A 25,344-nucleotide genomic window follows, 5' to 3' on the forward strand; every position below is an offset into this window, starting at 1 on the left:
TAGGAAGCCGTGGGGGTGGCTTATTGCCCGGGAACTGGATACATGGAACCCAGGCAGGGACGGGGGACCCCTGCTGGGGCAGGCACGGGCAGAGAAGTGGGTCTCCTGCCCCCCACTCCCCTCTGCTCCTGTCTGAGCCTCTTTTCAGAAGGAGGTGGGGAGATGCTGGGAAGCTTGGCTCCGGATATCTGCCTGCTCAAAGTGGGATGGGAGAGGCCCTGAATGGGAGAACCTGCCTGGAGAGGATCGATACGGGGGCTGCTCCCAAAGAGAGCAGGAGTTGTTTCTCCTAAATCAGTGAGTCAGGCCACAGGCTCTTCCCAGGCCGCTGCTACTGGTGATTTTTTTTTTTAATTGCTATTCTGAGAGGGCAAACACCCACACATACACACCAATCACTCAAAGGCATAATGAAAAAAAAAATTGGTTTCAGAAAGCAGGAGAGGTCAGAGAGCAGGTCCCAGAGTCTCACCTGGAATTTCCTGGGAGGATGAATTAAAAGCAATTGTGCCCTGGGCGGAGACCACCTCAGCTCACCTGGCTGATCCCTGGCCTTCATCCCTCCCCAGCCACGCTCGGATCTCCTTTGGAGAGCCACTGCTTTGGAGATCTCCAGGAGACCACTGCCGGGAGCAAGCAGCTAGAAGGCAGGCCAGGACCAGGCTGGGAGAGGTTGGGTGGGCGCCCAGGACTACTGCAGGCTTGGGCGGGGTGGGAGAGGGGAAGGAGGGTGTGTGGAGAGAGGGTCCCGGCTGACCCACAGAGGAGGAGACAGGTTTAAGTGTAGACAGGCTGAGGGGCCCATCTCCAGCACCACACACCTACACCAGGCAGGGCTGCAAGTTCTCGGCTCACAGTGATCCCTGGGCTGGGGCTGTTGGGAATGCAAAGGAAACCAGTCAGTTAGGAGAAGCTCTGGGAGGGTCTGTGTTGGCAGGAGCTCAGGGCCTCTTATGCCTTGCCAGTATCACACATATCTGTCCTTTGCCTCAACAAGGCCCAAATTAATCACTCCGGCCTCAAAATTAAAAAGGAAAAACTATAAACAGTCCCACTGATTCATAAGCTCTGCTCAGAGCTGCTGTAGCAGCTGCCCAAGGGGAAGTCATAGGGCATTCCCAGCTGGGAATTCAGGCAGAAGTGGACTGTGCATGTAAGCACTGTGTCCTGTGGCAGATTTTGGTGTTGTAAGGGATATATTTGTTAAATTTCAGTCGATAGCCAAGGGGCCCTGTGTTTACTCCATTAGGAAACCAGATAGAGCTAATCAATGCTAGAAGGACTCTGATTAACTCCTGAGGGAAGGCAAATGCAAACAGCAGCATTCACATCGATGTAAAAATCGCCCCCTACCACATTTGGTTAGGGCGGCTGCAGCAGGCCTGTGTGGCAAGCATGGGCTGTTAGAGGGAGCCGGGCTCCTTCCCAGAGGGCACGATTGGACAGAAGCAGCCATGGAAGTCAGGGTCTGGCTGGGATCAGGGTCTGGATCCCAGGGCTGGCTTCTGGTTCCACAGTAGCTGTGGTCCTTGGGCAAGTCAACCAGCCTCCCCGACCACCAGTCTCTTCATCGGAAGGGTGATTGCTATTGTTGAAATGCCCTTCACAGCTCTTCAAGGGCTTTCAGGTATATGATCTCTTTCTTTTCAGGTGTACGATTTCTTTCAGGTATAAGAGTTAGCCAGGATTGTCTGATTGTTATTAATAGTGATACCTTGTCTCATACATAGTCTACAGACAATGTTCATCTACACATTCTCATTTAATCATCAGAGCGAATGTGGGGTACAAGGTTAGTATTATTCCTGTCCTATAAATGAAGAAACTAAGACTCAGAGAGTCGAAGTGATTTGTCCAAGGTCATGAACTAGAAAGCAGCAGAGCAGGTTTGGAACTTAGTCTTCCTGATGCCTGGTCCAGGCCACTTTCCATTGAAGCACAGCTTTCCTTTGGAATTTTGCCAAGATGAATCTTGGACGGCAGTGCTCTTGGGGTCTGTGGTGTCCTGATGGTCTACCCCCATTCTGTAGGAGAATGGTTTGCGAGGTGAAAAGGTTTGAGGAGCTCAACAGGAGGCCTTGGCCTCATTATTCCCAGGATGTAGGACAAGGCTTCTCACCGAGCAGGCCCCCATGAATGTTTGATGTACAAATGAATGAATGAATAATTGAATGAGCAGACCTTAGCTTTCCCAATTCCTAGTCAAACTTGCCTCCCAGACACCACTCTGCTTTCTGCTCTTTCATCGATCTGAACTAAAGTCGGTTTTCATACCTTAAAAAAAAAAATTACCAGTGGGCTTTTTGCTGGGTAGAAATGCAAGAAGCAGGTTTGGGAGGTGGGGAGAGGAAAGAGATTGTCCAGGTGGAGAAACTGAGGTGGTGACTTGCTTTGCACTGAGGTTGAAGGACACCCAGCCCAAGGACCTGTCCTTGATGGCTTCCCTGACCGCCCGATCTCAGGGAGGGGGAGGCGAGAGCCAATCCTGTCCTTCCTGCCAGGCCACTTGGACACCCTGCCCTTGGCTTCCAGCCAGAGCCTATGCTTCAGAGTAGAGGAGGACCAATAAGCAGGAAATGCGGCTGCCTTGTTCAAAACCTCTTCTGAATTTCAGTTGAGACAAACCACTCTTCATAAACCCCAAAACTGCCCATGGTCACTGGGGCGAGGGATGCGATGCTGCTGAGGGGGAAAAACAATTAGAAACACAATTAGTGTTATAAAAGCTGGCCATAAATATTTTAGTTCTCTCTCCGGAGAGGAGGGACAAGATGACAGCTCACAATCCCTTGTATTGACAAAAGAGGAAACAGTCCATGAAACTGGTCATTTGCCTGGGTATTTTTATCTATCAGATCTGAGAGTAGGAACAAGGGAAGCATGAATGATTGGATTAGCTGCCCAGCCTTTATGTGCTTTTGCAGCATCAGCAATATGCACCTACTGCAACCCTTGCACATACGTGGGCATGCACACACACAGACACAAATGCACCATCATGGGTAGAGATGCTCCCACACAGTGAGGCAGAGACAACCACAGGCTCAGACACTCTGTCTGTCAGCAACAGAGAAGGATGAGCCAGTGGCTATGGCCATCTCCAATGAATTCAGACATAGAGAAAATCAAGTCTCCTCCCCTCACAGTTCTTCCTCCTCATTCTTGAGGAGAATGACAGAGCCAAAGGCATCATACCATATCTCATCTCTCTCAAGGGCCCATACCCCTTGTGATGTCCCTTGAATTGGTGTCGTTTGTGCCTTGGCCTTTCATTCCAAGAGTCCATTTGGTTGTTCCTTGGGTGGTCTTGGCTCTGCAACAGGCTCAATGCAGCAAGGGCTGTTCGTTTGGCAACTCCAAACCCTCCAGCGCCCTGCTTCTATGTTTCCATTCTTGGCAGCTCCAAGGCTCCTCCATTGCCCCAGGTGGGGCTGGTGGGGGGTGAGCAGGACAGAGGGTGAGCATGGGAACTGCAGTGCTCTGTGCTGTTTGGGACAAAGACCCCCCTCTGCAAGCATATGCAACCACCTGGCACCTACACCCACCAGCAGGAAGCAGAACTCCCCTTGCTGGGGGCACCGTGCCAGCATGGCAGATGGGCATGTGTGCCAGCTGCCAAGGGACCTCAGAGAGGATCCAAGTAGGTCTGCATTTTTGGAGGGCAGGACATTTTCTCCTTTGCCCCCCTTCTGAAATGCAGGACCAGATGATCAAACCTTCTATCTACACATTGCCATAATTCCCATATGTGTGTATAAGTCCATTCACCCCATTATTGGCCTCTCGATGTTCTCCTGTGGGGAGGATAGAAAGATGGACTGGGATCTTTCACCATCCATGTTTACCCAAATACATCTCAGGATGTGCACCTCTGTACTGAGAAGCATGGGATCCCAAAATCTGCTTGATGGAACTATTTTGGCTTTCCTAACAAGTGATTGAACAGCTTCAGTTTGATTACCTGATAGTGGGATGCCCACTGCCTCACAGACAGTCCTTCTTTTGCTGGCCAACAGAAGATGTTGGACAATTTTATTCCATAATAAAAAATCTGCATCCAGATTAGTGCCAGTACTGCCCTGGAGCAACAGAGAACATATCTTGCCTTCTCGTCCCACATGACAGCTCTTCGAGTATTTTAAACCAGTGTTCAGACCCTTGAAGAGCCTTTGATTCTCTAGGCTATTTCCTGTCCCTTTACTTCCTACAGTCATACCTGTGTGACAAAGGATACAGATTATTTGTTACGATTGTGTAGTGAATTTTTAAGAAATAGGTGCTGAATTCAGACAGACAGGAGTTTGAATCACCTTCACCCAATGGGCGTGAGTGCCCTGGCGTCATGGTCTTGGCAGCCACCTCTTGCAATTCAATTACCTGCATGCTCAGATTAAACAAGAAATTACTGAATCTTCACTTTGCAGTAAGAGGTCTATTCTTATTAAAAGTAGGTATTATTATTCGTATTTTAGACATGAAAAAAAAAACAAAAACAAAAACAAAACTGATACATGGAGGCTACCTGGCTTCCTTTGAATCATACAGCTAGTTTATGACCAAGCAAGGGTATGAACCTATGGTTTTTTATTCTAAATCAAGTACTCTTTCCATTACCAGAGTCACTACACTATAGATTGAGTGGGAAATTGGAAATGCACATGTTACTCATATGTAAGTAAATACTCACATGGCAAAAAGTGTGGAAGGCTAGCCAGGAACTGTCAACAAGTTTATCCTTAGAGCTGGGAGTGGGTGAAAATAAGCGTGATAGAAGGGGACTTCCACTGTTTACTCTATGTACTCTTAAATTGTTTAATGTTTTAAATAATAGGATATAGTCAAGTAAATCTTATGTATTTTAAACATAAATAAGAATGCTTATGACTTAGGCTGAACCCTCAAGTTGTTAAAATCCAGTTGCTGAGCTAAAATATACTCAAGAATAAAGGAAAGTTCCAAAGGTGAGCGGCACTATAGCCTGGTGGCTAAACTCTAGTGCCTGGATTCCAGTCACATTCTTACCTCTTACTAACGTGTGACTTAGTGAGTCTCTTGATTCCTCAATTTCCTCATCTGCAAAATGGAATAATAATTTTCAGTGTATATGCTATAGGTTATTTTTGTTAAGAGCAAAGAGCTCCTTCAAGCTTTTAAAATTGAGGTATAATTTACATAGAGTAAAATTAAACCTTTTTAGTGTACAATTTTATGAGTTTTGACAGTGCATAAAGTCATGTAACCACTACTGCAACCAAAATATAGAACAGTTTCATTAACTTCCAAAATTCCCTTGTGCCTTTTTATAGTCAACCACTCTGCCATCCCTAATTTCTGGCAACCACTGATCTGTTTTCTATTCCTAGGGCTTGCCTTTGACAGAATATCATATGAATTCAATCACATATTATGTAGCCTTTTGAGTCTGGCTTCTTTCACTTAGCATAAGAAATCTGAGATTCATCTATGTTGTTGTGTCAGTAGTTCATACCTTTTCATTGCTGAATCAGATTTCACTGTGGGGATGTACCACAATGTGTTTATCCGTTGATTAGATGAAGGACATTTGGGTTGTTTTACAGTTTGGGGTGATTATGAATAAAGCCTCTATAAATATTCACATACAGGTTTTGTGTGAACATACGTTCATTTCACTTGGTTAAAACTTAGGAATGGAATTGCTAGGCTTATGACAAGTATATATTTAACTTGATAAGAAACTGTTTTCCAAAATGGTTATATCATTTTGCTTTCCCACCAGAAATGACAGAGTTCAGTTTTCCCATTTCCTCCACTGCACTTGACATTGTCAGTTTTTTTTAAAATTAGCCATTCTAATAGGTATGTGGTGGTATCTCATCGTGGTTTTAATTTGTACTTCTCTGAAGATGTTGAGCATCTTTTCATGTGATTGTTTGCCATCTGTGTATCTTCTTTGGTGAAGTGTCTGTTGCTCATTTTAAGAAAATGGCTTGTTTGTTTTCTTATTGTTATGTTTTGAAAGTTCTTTATATACTCTGATTCAAGTCGTTTAACAGATACGTGTTTTGGAAATATTTTCTCCCAGTCTGTGGCTTGTCTTTCAATTCTTTCAAGAGTCTTTTTTGAAGAGCAGAAGTTTCAGTGTTGATAAAATCCAATTTGTCATTTTTTTTTCCTCTTATGGATCATGCTTTTGGTGTCATATCTAAGAAATTTTTGCCTAATATAAGGGAATGAAAGTTTTGTCTTATGTTTCCTTCTAGAAGTTTTTAGCTATAGTTTTTGCATTTGGGTCTGTGTTCCATTTTGAGTTATATTTTATATATGGTGCATGTGAAGTAAGGGTCAAGGTTCATTTTTGTGTGTGTATGGCAACCCAACTGTTCCAGCACCATCTGTGAAAAGAATCTCCCTTCTTCATTAAAATGCCCTGGCATCTTTGTAGAAAATCAATTGACCATATATAAGTGGTTCTGTTTCTGCACTCTCCATTCCGTTCCATTGATCTACATGTTTATTCTTTTGTCAATACCATGCTGTGTTGATTACTGTAGCTTTATAGAAAGTCCTGAAAATCAGATACTGTATCCTCCAACTTTATTCTTAAAAAAAATTTTGGATATTCTATATTACTTGCTATTTCTTATAAATTTTGGAATTATCTCCTTGATTTCTACAAAAATCTTGCAGGGATTTATTTTGGGATTTTATTGAATCTGTAGATCAGTTTGGGGAGAACTGACATTTTACCAATATTAAGTCTTCTAATCTGTGAAATCCATGAACATAGTATATACACCCATTTATTTTGGCCTTAGATTTCTCTCATCAGGACTGCCAGCACAATGTTGAATAGGAGTGGTACAATTGGACATCCTTGTCTTATTCCCAATCTTAGAGGAAAAGTGTTCAATCTTTCATGATTAAGTAACATAATAGTTATAGGTTATTGTTTTTTTTATAGATGCTGTTCCTTCCATACCTAGTTGCCAAGAGTTTTTCCTTTTAATAAAAAACGGATGTTTAATTTTGTCAAATGCTTTTTCTGCATCTATTGAGATGACCAAAAGGTTTTTCTTCTTTAATGCATTAATATATCAAAGGATCAAATGAGTTAATTCATACAAAACATTTAGAATGATATCTACCATAAGGTTAGAACAGGGGCATGATTAGAACAATGGCATGTGGTGTGACAATATATTAGCTATTATTATTGTGGGATTAGAGACCCAAGTGGATGGTACAGTTGCTCAGAGATAAAAGATCTCAGTGAGGCTGCGATAATCTGTGAAGAGGTTGTGCTGGACCTAAATTTGGGTACGTATAGAGGTGTTCCTTGAAGTTTTTCTGAGTTTAGGAAGAAGGAACTTCCTTCTTCTCTTCCCATGTCGTGGTTATGAAGCAGGACGATTTCTGAGATGGTGGGAAGAGGCTTTCTTTGTCACTGGATGCAGAGGGAAGGGGAACTGTCAGTGGACTTCTAGACTGTAGATTTTAGAACTCAAGGGAAGTTTGGAGATCTTTTAATAAGCAATCCAGTAAATATTTATTGAGTCCCTACTATGTGGTGGGCACTGCTAGGCAGTGGAAATACAGCAGTGAATCAAACAGCCAAGTCTCTGACCCCTTGGAGCTCACATTCTAGTGGGGAAGACAAACAAAGAATTAAGGAAAAATTATAGTATGTTAGATAGTGATAAATGCAATGGAGAAAAATAAGCAGGGAAAGGGGACAGAGGATGCCAAGTGGGTGGAGGTAGGTTGTGATTTTCATCCAGGTTGCCTGCCAGTTCAGTTCTATTGTTGCCTCTTCTTGGTTCCTTTTTTTTTTTTTTACTGAAAGGATTCCACTTGCTCCGTGGGACTTCTGGCCATGATCATGGAGGAGCTGTGAGGAAGGAGCAGCTCTGAGAGTTGGCTGGGGCCAGTGTGCACTGACCTGGGGCAGGACTCAGCTCTCCTTGGGTCCTGGGTCCTTGGGCTTGACCATCTGAGGAGAGCTCTGAACAACCAAGGCTGAGGTTTTGGGTAGGGTGGGGGAGGTGCATACAATCCAGTCTCTGAGAAACTGGGTACCAATTATCCTCAGCTAGCACAAGAGTCTCTGATCAGAAGCCAGTTTTCACTGCACCTTTTCCTTTCTATAAAGAACAAACAGTGGTCCTACAGCAACTGAGAAATGCCTGTGCTGCCCTCATTCCTTCTGTCCTCTTCACCAGGTCACAAGATGCACCTTCTCCTTGCTGGTGTGCCAGTGCCTGGGGTGGGCCAATGGGGGTGAGATGAAGAAGGAGTGGGCTCGGGCCTCTCTGCAAGGCAAAGCTCCAAAGCTTTGAAGTTTGAACTCAGCAAGGGCTCCAGATGTTCACATTTCTACCGAAGATACCAAAACAAAATTTAGATGCCTAAGCTGGGGCCAGGAGAAAATAGAACATTAGAGTCGTCAGCCTGGAAAGATCCCTGGAAAATTACTTTGTCCCCATTCTCTTGCCTCTGATCAGGATCTCACTTAAGTTGTTCTGGATAGAAGAACCCTACAGGAGGCCCCAAAAGAGATGGTGCAACCTCCCTTGATTATTATCTCAAGAGTTAACCTCGATTTAGGTATTTTGGTATTGTAAGCAAACTCTCCAGTTTTTGCTCTCTGACCTCTATGAAAGGGAGATAGTTTGTGGGGAGAGGCAGGTTGTGGGGCCAGGAAGAGAGAGGTGACAGGGTAGAGTGAATGACAGAGGCAAAAAATGGGAAATCCAAGTGCCTGAGCTCTTAACACACCAACAATTCCAAGTGCTGGAGACACAGCTTTGAGTCACACAGATCACGGTTTCTGCTGTTTCCTTGGCCAAATTACCACATTCCTCTAGACTGCTGGTTTCTCATCCATAAATGGGGAAAGTAGTAAGCTACCACCATCATCACAACTAATTTTACTAATGTTTGTTTTGTGTCATGTCCTTCATCTGCATTTTCTCATTTGAGACTCACAACCTGAGGGACATATTCTTTTCTTCTCCATTTAAAGATGAGGAAACAAAGGCACAGTGAAGTTATGAAATGTGCCCAAAGTCCATTAACATCATCCTGAAAAGATTAACTAATACAAGTGGAAGTCACACTCTCTGCTCCTCTGTTTTATGAATGATCAGTACATGCTAACGCAAGTATAAAGCTCAGGCTTCCTAATGGGACTTGAGATTATTTAGCTTCATGGAATAGAGTAAAGGGCACCAATTTTCAGAGAGTTAGGACGTGGTGTTTTGGGCTTGGCACTTCCTCTCAGTGGCCAAGCAATCCAGGAGCTATATGTGCCCCCTTCAGGCCTTTGGGTCAATGAGATAATTTCTCAGATTCCTTTGGGTACTCACACTCTATGATTTTATAATTCTTTTTCTTTTTTTTTTCCCGAGCCTTTGAATTCAAGAAGAGATGCCAGATTCCAGTAAATTTACCCAAGATAGGCTCCATTGGTGTTAAGATTGAGAAGATTCAGGCTTAGTTTACAGGGAAAAAGACAAAATTAAGATTGGGGCTATTTTGCCACTTCATTCTGCTTCTCTATAGCTTCTACATGGTTCAGGGCTCCTAGCTCAAGGCCCACCTCATCTGGGAGGCCTTCTGGTACCATTGTGGCAAGAGCACCCCTTTGTAAATATAATCTGCTTCTGCGACACAGTTTGAGCTGAATTCATTCATTCATTAATGTACTTAATTATGCCTCACATTGTTCCAAAGTGGAGCTATGGTGGCTTACACAGATACATAAAATACAGCAAGATAACAAAAATCAGAAGCACATGGGAAAGGAAAACAGAAAAACAAAGGTAGGAGTGTCATGGGGAATCTGGAATGAGGTTAATACAGGGGTGCAGAGCTCAAAGCCTCACCCACCCGCTACTGTGGGGCCTGGTTTTAGACTCTAAAGTCTCTGGCAGCCAGTCCATCGGTCTCACGATTCACAGCGACTGTAAGATGGGGGAGGAAAAGGAAGAGAGAGTGGAAAGAAGGAAGGGAGGGAGGAGGGAGGAGAAACCCACCTTGTCCTGGTGCCGAACAAGGAAGAGGCCTCCAGGGCCTTCCTAAAGAGAACTCTGTGTGATGCGATGAACGTGCCCTGCAGCACCCTTCCATTAGAAGCAGCTCCTCACTTCCTACGGCTGCTTCCCATGGCCTTATCCTTCACCACGGCCACACTTCAACTCAGAACAGACAGCCCTCCAGGGGGCCACAGGGGAGTGGTCCAGCAGACAGCGCTCTGTTGACCTGGCTAATCCTGGGGATGGATGGACTACCCACCCTTCAGGCAATCTCTCATACATTTTCTTTCTCCTGGCTGGGTTTTCAATGGCCACTGTGTGGCCCTGGGTTCGAGACCATATTCCCTGCCAAATACCTGAAGTGCTGCTATTGGGTTGCCAGTTAAATAAGGACCCATATGCCTTCAAACACCGGAACAATTGAAACCCGTCAACCCTAGGGTAGGGTTGTCACTGTCTTATGAAAAATCAATGAGCCCACCCAGGACCTGGGCTTGGTCCAAGGGTCAGCCCCTCAGCTCTGAGCCAAGCTGAAGGAGTTTGTAGGGTGTTCAATCCCTCCCTGGGCCACGAGCGTCCACTCCGCAGGGCAGAGTGTTCGGTGACAAGAACATGGACAGCTGTGGGTTTCCAAGACCCTTGGATTCTCCATCCCTAAATGAGAGGCTTTGTCTATACGATATCCAAGTTCCCTTCTGGTGCACACACTGCTAATTCCAGAAGGAAAAGTTTCCATGGGAGGAGGGCTGTTTAAACACTAGAAAAGTCTACCATCAGAATGGTGAAATTGCCTGCCTTGGAGATGTGGAAACCCATGCTGTCTGGGGTAAATGAGAACATATCTGCCTGGAGGCAGGGGGCTGGGCAGGATGGCCTCTGGAATGCTTCAAAATGGACCAGCTCATGACTATCTAGCTGGTCCATCTGTTTGTCTGGCAAATGTGTGTAACCTGGATTACTTTATGTTCGCTGTGTACCTGCCCCTCCACGTGTGTGCACACACTGACGTGCTCTTTTACTTCTCGCCAGTTAGCAGCTGTGGTCCTCGGAGCCCCCTCTACAGAATCTTTCCTGGGAAATGTATTAGGCGGCACAGCATTCCCCTCATAAAAATACAATAAACGGCCCTGCAAGTGGTTGGCAGGGTAATGACTCTAACCCAGTGGCGTCCTTGGAAGGGCCTCTTCAGAAGCAAAGCTGAGAAGACTTAACGGAAATCTTTGGGGTAATTAGGTTTCTGGAGTGTAGAAACCTCTTAAATCACTGCGAGTCAGAGAGGACCTGGTCTCTAAATCATACACCGGGCCAGGTGGAGCTCGAGGGCTCCCCTCACTGTCCCCCATCTCTCCCCCTGGTGGGAGGGGGCTGTCTCCCATGCACAGCCCCTTCCCTTATGTTCCCCAATTCCATCGAACTCTCCTTAGAGACCCACCCTGACCCACATAAGGAAACACTTGGTACTCGGGAGGCAGAGGGAAGCTGAGGCAGGGAGCTGGGCTTCGGGCCTGGGGTGGACCCTACAAGCCAAACAGGTAGCCTTTTGTGTGGATGGCACGATGGGGAGGGGCTTGTGGAAGCAGAGGCTTGGCTGGGGTGACGGTACCAAAAATCCTTTCCAGCCTTGTGATTGATTCTTTGTCAAGAATGAAAGCAAGATTCCCAACCTACTTCTTTCTGTTTCCCAAACCATCACTTCCCTCCCCTCCCCCCTCCCCTCACCAGTATCCGGTCCCTTTGGAGAGGTTGGAGGGTTGGCAGGGGATAGAAGGGTGTGGAGTGTAAATAACAGAAGAGACAGGAAAAGGCTTGTGTTCTTTTTCCAGTGTGTTCCCCTGGCCCCACCTCCAGCCCCACTCTCCACTTCCCTTTGGATGAGGGCTGAGGTGGGACCCTCTTTCAGAACTTTTCTGGATTCCCTAGAGTCCCACCCCCACCCCCACCCCTTTCCCTAGGGGGCTGTGTGGGAGAACAAGGCAAAAAGGCTGATTCTAACCAGCCTTCGTGCTGCCTGGAGCTGGGTCAGGGAGCAGCTGAGGAGAAGAAAAGCAATCAGGGAATTCTTGGGGCCGCTGTGGCACGCAGACCTTCGGGGCATTTAGGGAAAGTAGATTAAGAAATCTTTTCCAGATAAGAGAGGCCTGTAAAGAGGCCAAAGAAAGGGAGAAACGAAGCCCCCCTTTGATCACAGGGGATTGTAATTACTCAGATATTGATTGGGATAATAAATTTGCAAAAACTCCAGAGAAGGAGATCTATTCCTCCAGGTGTTTTGCTTTTGTAGGATTTGCTGAGCTCTCCCATGAAGTCAAACTCAATTTGGAGGGCCTAGGCCTGGCCCTGAGGCCTTTTCCTCCCGTAAGGAGGGCAATGCACACCCCAGCTGGCTGCCCTGCTCCAGATACACTTCCCACTATCATTATTAGCACGATCACTGCTATTATCAATAACCTTTGGGGTGGAAGGGGGTTGAGTGTGCACAGGGACAACCGGAGCTGGCCTTACAGGGAGCTCACCAAATCAGCTGGCCTCATAATGTCTTTTGGTAGCTTTCCTTCCTCTCCTACAAACCTTCCCCACAAGCCCTTCCTCACCCTTATCTCCCCCACACCCTCTCTCTCTCTCTCTTGCACCCTACTTATACTCCAGCTACTTTTTTCTTCCCCACAATTCCCACCTGTGCCCAACAGGCACACAGTAGTGGGATTCAGAGCCCTGAGTTGCGTTCAGACAGTCCTGAGTTCAAGTCCTGTTCTGCCACTTACTTGCCCTGCAGCTCCATGCAAGCTGCACCACTGTCTTCAGCTTCCAGGATCCCCTTCTGTAGAATGGGAACAATCATAGCACCTACTTTGCAGGGTTGTTGGGAGGATTCAATGAGAAGATATACAATGTTTTGCATAGTGCCTGCCCCATAGAAAGTATTCAATGAAAATATTTAGTTATTCCTATGGTTATTCTCTGAGAATTGCTTCTGGAATGTTTTCTCTTGCCATATCTGCAAACAAAGCAGCCTCCCAGGTCCAGCCAAGATCTCAACTCCCCTCCCTTCCAAGGCCACCCTCTCCTTTCGGCTCTCTTGTCTAGGTCTCTTACAGCTCTTATCACAGTTTGCTTTGATTTCTGATTTTGAACTCACAGGGTTGGCAAGGAGAGCAAGGATTATGTCTCCTTCAGCTTTTTATCTCCCTTACTCCAATCCCAGAGCTTAGCATCATATATACCTTATCTATAGTTGGTATGTAAAACATTTTTGTTGATTTATATGAATAATAGATGCCATTTAATGAGCAATTACTATATGCCTATCTCATTATATACATCATCACATTTAATCCTCATACCAACCCTATAAAATGTTACTACTTCCTTTTTATAGATGTGAAAACTAAGGACCTGGGGAGATGAAATCATCTACACATCACATAGGTGATAAGTAGCTGAGCACTGCTCCAAACCTAGGACTGTATTCAAAGCCCATGTCTTATCTACAGCTGGGCTAAACTCAGCATATCCTTCACTGGACACATCCCAATCCTGAGGAGGGCTGCACACTAAGCAACTTCCAGCTCTTAGCAAGCTTTAATTCTATGAGTGGGAAGCAGCTACTGAGTAGCTTGGAAAGATTGCAACTCCATCCTGCTTGAGTCTAAGAAATGCCCAGGGCAGCAGAGGCCAGCCTAGTTAAGCAGGGATGTAAATATTAGCACAGGCATTACATGAAAGGCCTTTAAAGAATATAAACAGTCTGACCAAAGGGGAAGATGGAGGATCCAAGAAGCCCAGCAGCCGCTGTTGCATTGGAGAGCTTTGAGGAATATAGCACGATAAAGTGCCAGCAAGTCTCATCTGTCAAGAAGGACCCCACAAATATATCCAGGCCAACAGAAGGCAGGGGAGGAGGTTGGCTCCAATAGAAAAAAAAAATTCTGGTGAGGAACTGAGACTGCAGAAACAGTGGAGACTTGGCATTAGAGCAGCAGAGGATGGGAAGGGCCATCAGGGACACATCATAACAAATGACTGATAATGTTAATAATAATGGTATCGATTGACGACGTGCTTGCTGTGTGCCCAGCACTGTGTGATGGTAAGAAGATGAGCCACTGTCTAGTTACAGCAACATAAATGTCATGATTTCAGAATATGAGGCCACTCTTGTTAAGTCTTTCTTGACTGCCCACCCCCATAAGGACCCCTAATCCCCTTCTGATTCTTTTAACAAGCATTTATCCTGTGCCTCCTCTCTGCCAGCCATTGGGATGGGCCCTGGTGAGGTGAGTTAAACCTGTGCTCCCACCTGGAGGGACACGCAGTCCCTTGAGGAATAAGACCCATACATAACTATGATGTGGTAAGATGTATATCATCCCATAGGGTATACAAGTGTTCTGGGAGATGGAAGAAGGCTTTAGAGAAAAGGTGATATTTGAGCTGAGAAGACATTTGAGGATGGGGAGGATTGGGGGAGAGGGTGCTAGGATGATGTTGTGAGTAGAGACGATGTTTCTGGTCAAGTTTGTAGGCAGGAGTATGCATGGTACATTCGGGATGGGCTGAATTGAGAGCCTTGTGTGTCCAGGATTGGGGTATGTGGGAAGTTTCAGGAAGAACAGTCTGAAGAATACGATGGGGCAAGACTGGGAGAAATCTTCTAAAGATATCTGTTAAAACAATCAGCACATTTATTTACTGAGCATCTACTGTGGTCAAGTATGGAATCTGGAACTGACAATATAATGGCAAGCAAAACAGTAGGTCTCAGCTTCCTGCATAGGACGTCCTGGTGGAGTTATTTATAGCACCCCCTTTTACTTTCAAAAGTGTTCATATTTAGAATATAAATTATATGGTCATGCTACCTGTGGAGCGTCAGTCCAGTGCAGAATGACAAGCATTAATCAAGCAATCACCCAAATATATAACTTCAAATTGTGCTGGGTGTTATGAAAGTTGCAGAAGGCTGATTGAGCCTTTGTCAGGGGAGCTGCCCTGGTCTCCAAAGGAATTTTGACTTCACTTCAGGCAAAATGAAGACGTAGAAGGTTTGTTAAGTTGGAGATCAGTTCTTAGTTTTAGAAGTCATGGGATTTCTATGTTTGTTGAGGATTTATATATTTTCTTATGTCCCCCAGTTATTAATAATAAGAATAGAAAAAAATAACTTTTTTTTTTCATTGTCTAGCATTTCACAGTGTAAAAGAGCTTCCACAGGTCTATTTTCTCATCAAAGTGGAAAGTACAATGCAAACGAGTCAGACAAAGCTGGCTTGCTGTCCTGCTCGGCCTTGAACTAGTTACCTGATCATGAGCAAGTTCTTTAACCTGGCTGAGCCTCAGTTTTTCTCCTCTTTGAAAAGGGTCATTCCCACCTGGGAGGATGAGTGTGAGATTTAGAAATCAGGTGAGTAAAATGACAAGCACGGTGCTTGACACAGAGCAGGCATTCAAAAAATGGTACCTGCTATGGGTAGGCTTTCTGAGCTTATGATTATCTAAGAATGGAGCTTGCGGCAGGTGGAGGAATATATTTGATGGGTAGCACAGTAAAACCTGGCACAGAGGGGAGGTTAGTGTGCAAGTAAGGGAGAAGAAGGGGCTCTAGTTCGAGCCACTAGAGGAAAATTGGGCTTAAAACAAGTACCTCTCCCCACCCTTTTTTCAGTTGGACTCTCCATGGTCCTTAAGAACCTGAACCTGCCTGCCTGCTTGGTAAAGGAGGGTGGTAAAGAGGCATCTCATGGAGTAAATGCCCCAAACCCGAGCTGTTTGCACAGCCAGAGGATAACAGTGAATGTCTGGGAAATCGACAGTAAGGCCTTGATGAGAGTTTGCCTTGCTCCATCCTTTTCTTTTTTCTTCTTTTCCTCATTTCTCTGGTTTGCATATAACTCTCTCTGGGTATAGGATGGCTCCAGAGAGCAGCTGCGAGGGCAGATACTGTATTGCTTGAGCTCATGAGACAGTAGACAGGGCAGGCCGCCTGGGGTTGAAGGGAGAAGAACCCAGGAGCTCTGGATCTGTGCGTGAGGGTGAGGTGAAAATAAAATCTGCAGCCCAGAGCTGCAAGTGCTTTGATAACCCTAATCCACATGTGCTGCTCTCTGACTGGGAGGCCAGGCTCCCGGGGTCTGCATGTCAATTTCTTTCTGATTTGCCTGTGGTGGTATTCCGCAGCTAAGCAAGCTGCATCTTTGCTCTTTGCTCTTGGGAGAGAGGAAAAGTGGGTTGGATGGCCCGCTGGTCATCTTTCCTTGGAGAGAAGTGGAACTGAAAGGCTGCCAGCTTCTCCAGTACAAATCTCTCTCAAAGACTCTTGACTCTCCCAAGAGCCACTGGATAATCTACTCCTGGCCTTGGGGTTCACGGACCCCTTCCCTCCTGGCTCCACAAGACTGCCTTTAGGATGCAGGATCTGTCTTCCTGCTTCTGGCCAAGGAATGGGTGTCTACTCTGAGATCAACTTTCACCTGGGACTGTTAAAATTTATTTGTCATTTGCAGATATCCCTTTACCAGAAAACGAGTTCTCAACCCCTGAAGATGCCTATGTGGAAAACTCACCATCCCAAGAGGGCCAGGCACTTATCTTACTTTCTTTCCTTTGGTCCCTGACTTCCTCTGCAGGCAAGGCAGGGGACCACACCCGTGTTTGTAATGTCATAGACATGCTGGGCTCCATGAGAGTGACATCAGCCACTAGGGTGGCACAGGAGGGCTTCATCTGAAGGTGACTGAACACAGGTGGAGCCCTACTTACAGCTGGGCAGGGTTCCAGAGATGTGTGCCTAAGTTAGCTACGATGAAGTGGGGATGTTTTTCTCCCATTGAAAAAGTATTAAATGGAGGGGTAGGTTTTCAGGGGATGCTTCAAAATTCTGCTTGACTCACCAACCTGTGAAGCAACTATGATGTTCAATATGACTATTTCTGTCCTCAGCACTCAAGTGCCACATATGTCACTGTTTCAGTAGGAAAATACATTGTGACTTCCAACTCTGTGTATCAGCATAAATTCTTGTCCCTCATCAATGTGGGTCACCCCACAGAAGCTTTGTGAAAAGGTGGAGTTTTATGGGAGGGAAAGAAAAGAGATATCAAGAAAAGGAATATGTAAAAACATGTAAGATATTTACATTGAGTCAGTTGTGCTCACATAGTTGATTATGTTTAAGGCTCTTAGTAACAATGTAAGGTAAGTATTATGACTGCTGTGGGAGAGAAGCAGGGTATGAGGCTCAGAGATGTCAAGTAACATCCTCAGGATCACACAGCGGAGACAGTGGCAGCCCTCAGGGTTTACCGTGTCTCACATCAGCATCTGACTTCCGGGTCAACTCCTCTCTAGACTGTCTTTGATGGGGAATTGAGGCTCAGGGTTTCAATGAGTCCAGCAATCCCTGGCTGGTCCCTTTGGCAGGCAGCAGCGGCCCCCTCTTCTCCAGGAGTGCCCATGGCCCAGGGAGGGCTAGGACAGGGCAATTCATGCTGCCATGTGAGGGGTTTGGGGCAGGGGTTTGGAGATGGTGGTAGTCCATGCTGATTGCATAGTTTTTAGGATAAATGGTGATTTTCCTCCTTGGTGATTTCCCAAGGCTACTGAGGCCTGACAATTCTGGCAGGAAAACCAAATTTAAATGAGTCCCTTTTCAAGTCTGCCTGAGGGGTAGGCATTAGTCAGGGAACTAACAACCTTTCCTGACAGTTTCCTGTGTTCTGAACACGGAATAAAGAGGTTGTGAAGAAACACAATCATTGTTCAAAAGGCAATTTGTACCTGGACAGGATAAAACAAACACACAAACAAAAACCTTGAGCAGACTGACAAAGGGCACCTCGAGGAAGGCTGGGTGAATTGCTCTATCCTGCGACGTAACTGTGGAGGGCGTCTGTGGGCATCAGAGTTGGGTTGGGGGGCGGCTCGCCCAGCAAAGTCTTCTGACTTGGTCATGAGGAGGGCTGTAGAATGTGAGTACTTGAAAGGTGTTGAGATTTTTAGTTCAGCCACTATATTTTCAGATCAGGAAACTGAGGCTCAGCAAGGTTAATGACGTGCTGAAGGTTTTAAGCCAGTGAACAGGAGAGCCTGGTTAGAATTCAGGTTTCCTCCATCTGTGTCTAGTTGCTTTTAGAATTGCCTTGTAAGGGAAAGAACCAATTGAAAATAATGTTACAGGAGAAGAGTGGAGAGAGAGGTTTTTTCTGGACAGGAGTCCAGGTTGAGGAGAAGTGAGAAATTGGGTAGAAAAGATTGTGGGGAACAAATGGCCAAAGGGCCTGAAGATTGAGTTGACCAAAATTTTGAGTTTTTCATGATTGGCCATAAGGGGCACAGATAGACAGCTCTGCTAACTCCCAGGGGCATCTTCTGCTGACATGGTTTGTAAAAAGGGTTATTCTGCAAATACCCCAATGTGAATCAGAAGACAGAATCTTTCAGCTTGTTGAGTCCTTAACTTGCATGGTAACCCAGGCCAGAAATCTGCCCTCCCTGATGCAAATTGAAGGGTAGGGTATAAAATCCAAGCTGTTGTGGACCCTGCAAACTGAGCCTGTTATTTCTTAGCCTGACCTGAGATGAAGACTGATGCACAGAACAAATTCCCATCAGCTGGGTCACAGGCCTGCCCTCCTTCTTCCCCATGTGTGTTTTGGTAAGACCCCACTGGGTGCCTTAAAGAAGTAGCCTTGTGTGTGTGGATGCTGGATGGGGGCAGAAAGGAAGTGAGAGGGCAAGGAGCCTGCTGGGAGGCAGTGAGGATACAAGGCTTGCCGCCGACTCTCGGCTTGCTGCCATTGGTTTGTTGGTATTGCAGAACATGGCTCCAGCACCAGGGGAGAATGTAAGGGTCAAGAACTGCAAATTGTAAACCACAGTGAAGTGAGATGAATCAATCTGCAGTGACCTAATAGACAGGAGGAAAGCCTGCTAGCAGGAGGCTTAGGAAAAGTCTCCCAGGTTGAACACTGCTGCAGGAGATCATGGCCAGGTCAGCTCTGTCCACTTGGACAACCAGGTTTGATTGAGTTGTGCCATATCATTGTCAGGAGGGGATCCAGGCAAGTCAGGACCACAGAGCACCTCCCCTGCCACACCCTAAAAAGATGGTTTCTGGAACAAACCTACCTTTCCTACTGTGGTCATGGACCCTGGAGAGTAAAGCCTTACTTTTGTTTTCTGTATATAATATAAGTCTATAATAGAAAATACAGAAAAGCCTACAGAAGAAAGTAGGATATCATTCATACTCATACCACCAAAGATAATCACTGTTAATATTTCAGAGAATTTCATTCCGTCTGTTTTTCTATGCATACATATTCTGATTTAAAATTGGAATCATGCTATATTTGCATCTTTAAAGTCTTCTTTTTTTTCCACTCAATATTATATCATGAGCCTATTTCCATCCCATTAAATATTATTCTACATGTTTTTTTAAATAGTTTCATGGTATCCAATTCTGTGGATGTATATCCATTTAGTTAATCAATTCTCCATCGTTGGGTGTTTAGATTGTTTGCAAATTTGCCCCACTATAAACTCTACTGCAATGAACATCTTTGTATCACAATAATCTTCAACCACATTTCTGATTAGTTCCTTAGGATACTTTCTTAGAAGTAGAATCACTGTTTCAAAAGCTCTTATTGAGTGTTGGCTAATTACCCTGCTTTGTTGCACCCCACCTGAAATGTTATACTGATTTATACTTCCACTGATCAGCGGCTATGACAAGTGCCCGTTTTACTGCACCTTTGCCAACACCGTGAGTTATTATGTTCTTTTAAATGGAGGGTCATCTTTCCGGAGTCATGCTCAGCTTACTTACGGCATGAAGCTTCAAACATGGCAGCTAAGTCCTTCTCTGTGTTTATCAACAGAGCAGTTAGTGGGGAGAATTAGCAAACCTGGGAAGGAAAGAAGGCTGAATTTGATCCACAGGCAGCCGTAGATTCTAGGGAAGGAGAGAAAGGATCTGCTTTTGAGGGTGGGGCTTGATTTTTGAGCCTTCTCCAACACTCAAACTGAATTGAGCTGCCATGCAAAACCCATCCTCCCAGTGCTCTTGCCCAGGAATGCTTCCTGGCTGATCAGGAAACGAGAGGACAAAGTGAGCCCACACAAAGGTGAGCTTAGCACTCTGGAAGGCGAGCGATGTCCAAAGACCCTGACGCTAAGCAGAAATGAAAACGTTAATGGTGAGACACCTAAAGAAAATGTATTCCATATGCACAGGCCGGCTGGCAGCAAAGGAATACAAATACAATTGGAGACTAGCTGGGGAGAGCAAGAGCAGCCGCGGATAACTTTGGGCTTGCTTTCCAACACACTCAGGCCAGTTTTAGCTGCAGGCACCTGGAGAGCTGGATTTGACCTTTATCCTGACTCTAGCTTCAGATAACCTTATCATTATTACAATTTACTTTAAATAATCATATGAGTTACAATTTATTGGGTAAGCCCAATAAAGTATCGGGTGCCTACTATGCATCTGGAACTCATGCAAGCTGCTTTCATGCAGCATATTTAGTCCTCAGAACAAGATTATGGAATAAGAATCATTATATCCATTTCTCAGCTGAGAATAGATGCACAATGAGATTAGGAAATTTGCTCAAGCCGCCTGGATCTTACATCAATTTATCTGGTCCAATGCTTGTGCTCTTTCCACTACTGTGTCTGGGATGAGCCTGATTTCCAGATGCCCTGGGAGGGGTGAGGGGAAGGTGGAGGTGGGTGTAGGGCAGCACCTGCAATCCAGGAGCCTTTCTGAAGGCTGGCTGCCACCAGCTGAGATAAGGTGACAGCCCACTGCTAGCAATGACATGGCAAAGATAAGGATGAGGCATCCTTAGGGTGAGAATGGTTGAGAGCGTTTGGCACGCCCTTCTCTGTGGGTGGTGAGCCAAGCTCTCTGGGCAGGCAGGATACCTTGGGGATGGCTGGATGGCTGGTGATGTCACCACACCTTCCCTGTTGCAGAGCACCACAGCTGCAGAATTCCTGGAGGATAGGACCTCAGAGGAAAAGCCCAGTCTGATGTGTGCATGTGTGTGTGTGTGTGTGTGTGTGCATGCATGTGGGTGGGGGAGGATTGTACCTTTCTGGTCATCAGACTCCAGGCTGTGGCTGGGGGAAGTGTTTTTCCTGGATCCCACTTCCTTAGAGACTCCTAGCTCATCTTGTAGGTGGATCCCGTGGGTGGCAGGGAGAAGAGGAGATGTAGAAGGAAAGAGGAAGCACTTACTCTGAGGAATCTCTGGGAGACTTGGAAAACTGGCTGGTGCCTATCCTCCCCCTAATTTCCCTTCTCCTTAGGCCTCCTCAGACTCCCCCAAGTTCCCCCACTGCAATATGAGTTTTGCTGACCAAGGAGAATCCTTAGTGCTGACTTGCTGTTTTGCTGGAAAAACACTGGACAGACAAGAATAGGAATTTTTTTTTCTATTTAAAAAACAAAACAAAACAAAAACCAATGCATAAGGCTTTTAAAGTTAAGTGCTGGGGATTGAATGTTCAGGGCAAAACAGAATGACTATTGTCTAACTGCAAAACCCCAGGGTTCTCTAGTCTGGAGTGGTGTCAGTCTTCGGCAGAAGGTGACCATCCGTGGGTTTGCTTAATCTCTGCCCCCAGATTCTGAGGCTCAAGCATGCGGCTCACCTAGAGGATACTAATATTGTAGCATTTGTGTTGAGACTTTCTGCGTCATGTGCAAGTTGTATCATTCCATTTAATTCTCTGGATGTTGAGCTGGGATGTCATGTTCATTCGGCAGACGAGGACATTGAAGTTTAGAGAGATGTGCTAATTGGTTCAAGGTCATATATCTAGTCAGATTCAGAGTTGGATTCAAGTCAGGAAATTCAAGACCACAGCCCAGGCTCTAGCACAGAGTCCACTACTCTCTGTGATTCGGTTTCCCAGCGATCAGGGCATTATGCTCCAGGAAGGAATATATAATTTTTTTCTCTTGGTCCTTAAAGTATTGCAAATAAATACCCGTGATGGGGCCTCTTGGGGTGGGAGGTGGGGGGGCGGGGTTCAGCTCAGTGTGATTAAAAAGGATCAATGGGACCCAAGCAAATAGCCTGTTAGTTTTTCCACCTGGCCCCGACTAGGACAGGTGGTCTAGGCATGAGACGGGTTTGTCTGCCCTCTGTCCCTGCCAAGGTCACGCTTTGTTCTTGAAGACTAAACAGCCTCAAGAGGGGTTACTCCAAGTGTGTACGGCGTCCACCTTCCCCCATCACATTGCCTAAACGAGCAGATTTGAGAGGAAATCCTTGTTTGGCTGAAGTAGGAGGAATCATAAAAACACACTGGGCTTTAGAAATGTAAATATCTCTACATTTAGATGGATGAGGACGATGGATAGATGCCAGAGGAAGCCTGGATGTGAGAATCTGGCAGACAGAGATGGATGTGAAGAAACACAGGGAGTGAGAGAAAAGCAAAAGGCAAAACGCCACATGCCTGGGTGGAGAGAGAAGCTTCGGCGTGGTCAGAAGGCTGTGAGGCAGCCACAGAGCTGGCTGCAGGGAATCCCGAGGAAGGGGAGGGGGTTCTGACTGGTTTCCGTGGCTGGGGGTCCTTAGGGGAGCAGGGGCCCTCGGGGAGGCCCAAGAGTGAGATGGATCCAGTGCAGAAAGAAGCTTGCTTCCTGCGTGCCCAGGGCAGCTTGGATCGGGACCAGGTGTAGAGCAGTGCCCCTCATGGGGTGCTCCCTGGAGTGGCAGCATCAGCACCACCTGGGAACTTGTGAGAAATGCAAATTCTCAGGCCCTACCCGAGACCTACTGAATCCAAAACTCTGGGGTCCAGTCCAGCTGGTTAAAACAAAAGCCCTCCAGGGGATTTTGTTGCACTGAAGTTGAGAGTCACTGGTATTAGGGTATGGGGCAACGAGGAGATAGAATTAGAGGGTGTAAAGCCTAGCATCTAAGCTACAGTGGCTGGAGGATGAAAAGACAAAGAACAAGTATGTTCTAGAAGAAAAAGCAGCCAGTGCATGGGGAAACTGGAGGTCCATCAGAGGAGGGTTGGATAATGTGGGGAGTCACCCTAAATCACTCCTGGACAAGGTGGAGCAGGAAGAAAGGAAGAAAAGGCAAGTGGGAAACTAATGAGCTAACCAGGAACAAAGGGCTGATGAATGATTTTGACCCTGTCAGAGTTCTGGGTGACCTCAGCATACATTGTCTGTACCCCAAGTTTCCACCAACCTGCAGAACAGTGTTGTTGCCCTCAAGAGACACTAACAGAAGGGGTGCAGCAGAGAACTGGGGTCTCTATAGGCTTGCAGGAGTAGTCTCCACCCCCATTTCCTTCTTATCGGGGTGGAAAATCCACAAATAGCTAAAATGTTCAGGGAGCCCTTTGTCTGGGTGTTGCCCAGATCCTCTTGCCTCACCAAGGAAAGCTTCCCTAGGTAAGCTCGTAAGAGGCAGGGTCTAGTCACTGTAGTTTCCGTGTACAGAGTGATGTGCCATTAAACACACAGGACGGGCTTTGTGGTGGTGACAAGAACAAGAGACGCCCGCTCAGGGTGGGAGGTAGACCAGATGACCTCAGTCTCCCGGGTTCCTGTTTCTACATCACCAGTTGATGTATTTCTCCTGCATCATCAATGATTTTTTAATTTTTAATTTTATTTCTTTGTCCACTCCTGATATTCGAAAGAGATGGATGGACTGACAACTGGAGCTGTTACTTTCTGAACCCTGACACTTTGGTTGCCTTGCTTAAGCCGGTGCCCAGACAACCCACAGAGATGGCTCCCCAAACACCCCAGCCTCCAGACGCTGGCATCAGAAGACAAAGGCCCAGCCTCCAGGTATCTCAAGCGTACTCACTCCTCACTGCAGAAAAATTACAATGGTCCAGGGACACTTTTGCCTGGGTAAATAACCATTACTGTGCTTACAGTTTTGAAAATGTTCATTTTAGGCCTTTTAAATGTAGATTCAAATCTGCTTCAAAAAAAAGCACTTCTGTATGCCTTTCTCATTGGATTACTCGGCAGACCTCCCGGAGGCCTCTTAAGGATCACACTTTGAGACGCTCTGTGTTAGCAGACAGCATGGGTGGAGGGAAATGACTGCTACTCCTGCTAATAGATCAGGAGGAACTGGCTAATGAATTTGAGGGGGATAAAAACAACAACAAAAACCCAACACCCAGTTGAAAGCAATAAAGCAATATCCACTAGTGTAGCATACTCAACACAACCATGAATTATTGTGTTGATCGGAGGAGACAAGCCATAAATTTCTCCTATTAAAGTTCTTGACTCACAATATCAGGCAGAGACTAATGATTTTAAAAATAATATGTGCGATTGCCATTGGAATACAGATGACCTGGGTTCTGGCCCTAGCAGGGGAAGCCAGTGAGAGGTCTTGGACAAAGCAGAGAGCTCATTTAGCTCATTTAGGGATAACATCTAGGACTCAATAGGATTTTTTTAAACTTTTTTATCAGATGGAGGTACTCCAGAGACATATTGAGGAATGATTTAGTTGTGAGGTTAAAGCCAAATCACGTGGAAAGGAAAAGCAAGGAAGCCCTCGGTCAAGTGTTCTGGTTCCCATCTACTCGGAGTTGGGATCAGCTGCAGGAAGGGTTTCAACCAGGCGAAACCCAGGGAGGAAGGCAGTGAACACATCTGGACACTGAATGGGCCCCCCAACTCCCTCCTTTGATTCCTCTGGGCCAAGATCTTCTCTCTCTCCATCCCCATTCCCCTTTGGGGCCTCATCATCCACTTCTGAAGCCCGGGCCAAGCTCTGAAACCATCTTCTCTGCCACTCTCTCTTGACTACTCTTTCCTCCTCTGTAACTTCACTTATCAAATCAGCTTTCCTTTATCATTTAAGTAGCCCTTTAAATCCTACCTCCTCAGTCTTCCTGTATTAGCAGGTGGGAAGGGTTGCTGCCCCTTACCCCTACCATACCCTGTCAACCCAAACTCCAGAGCCTCCTTCCCACTCACCCTCCAACCAACCCAACAAGGCACTCATCCCTGGGTGGGAACCAACTTACCCACAGAATCCTATAATTTGTATATTTGCATAAATAAATGTTTAGAACAGTGTAGCTTCTCTATATCTTTCCTGCTAGCGTGCACTTTGTTTTTCTAATGGAAATTCTCATCTCAGTGTTTCTCTTCTCAGTCTACTCTTTCTACCCACCCCTGCCACAGTATCTTAGTCACCTGCAGCCTCTAGTGACTCAGTGAGGGCCATTCATTAATCCATCTGTGACGGAGCCATAGTATGTGGGCATCCTTGCTGCTCCCTCCAGAGAGAAAGGAGAGAGCACAACC

Source organism: Choloepus didactylus, chromosome 6, assembly GCF_015220235.1.
Source record: "Choloepus didactylus isolate mChoDid1 chromosome 6, mChoDid1.pri, whole genome shotgun sequence".
Classification (NCBI taxonomy): Eukaryota; Metazoa; Chordata; class Mammalia; order Pilosa; family Megalonychidae; genus Choloepus; species Choloepus didactylus.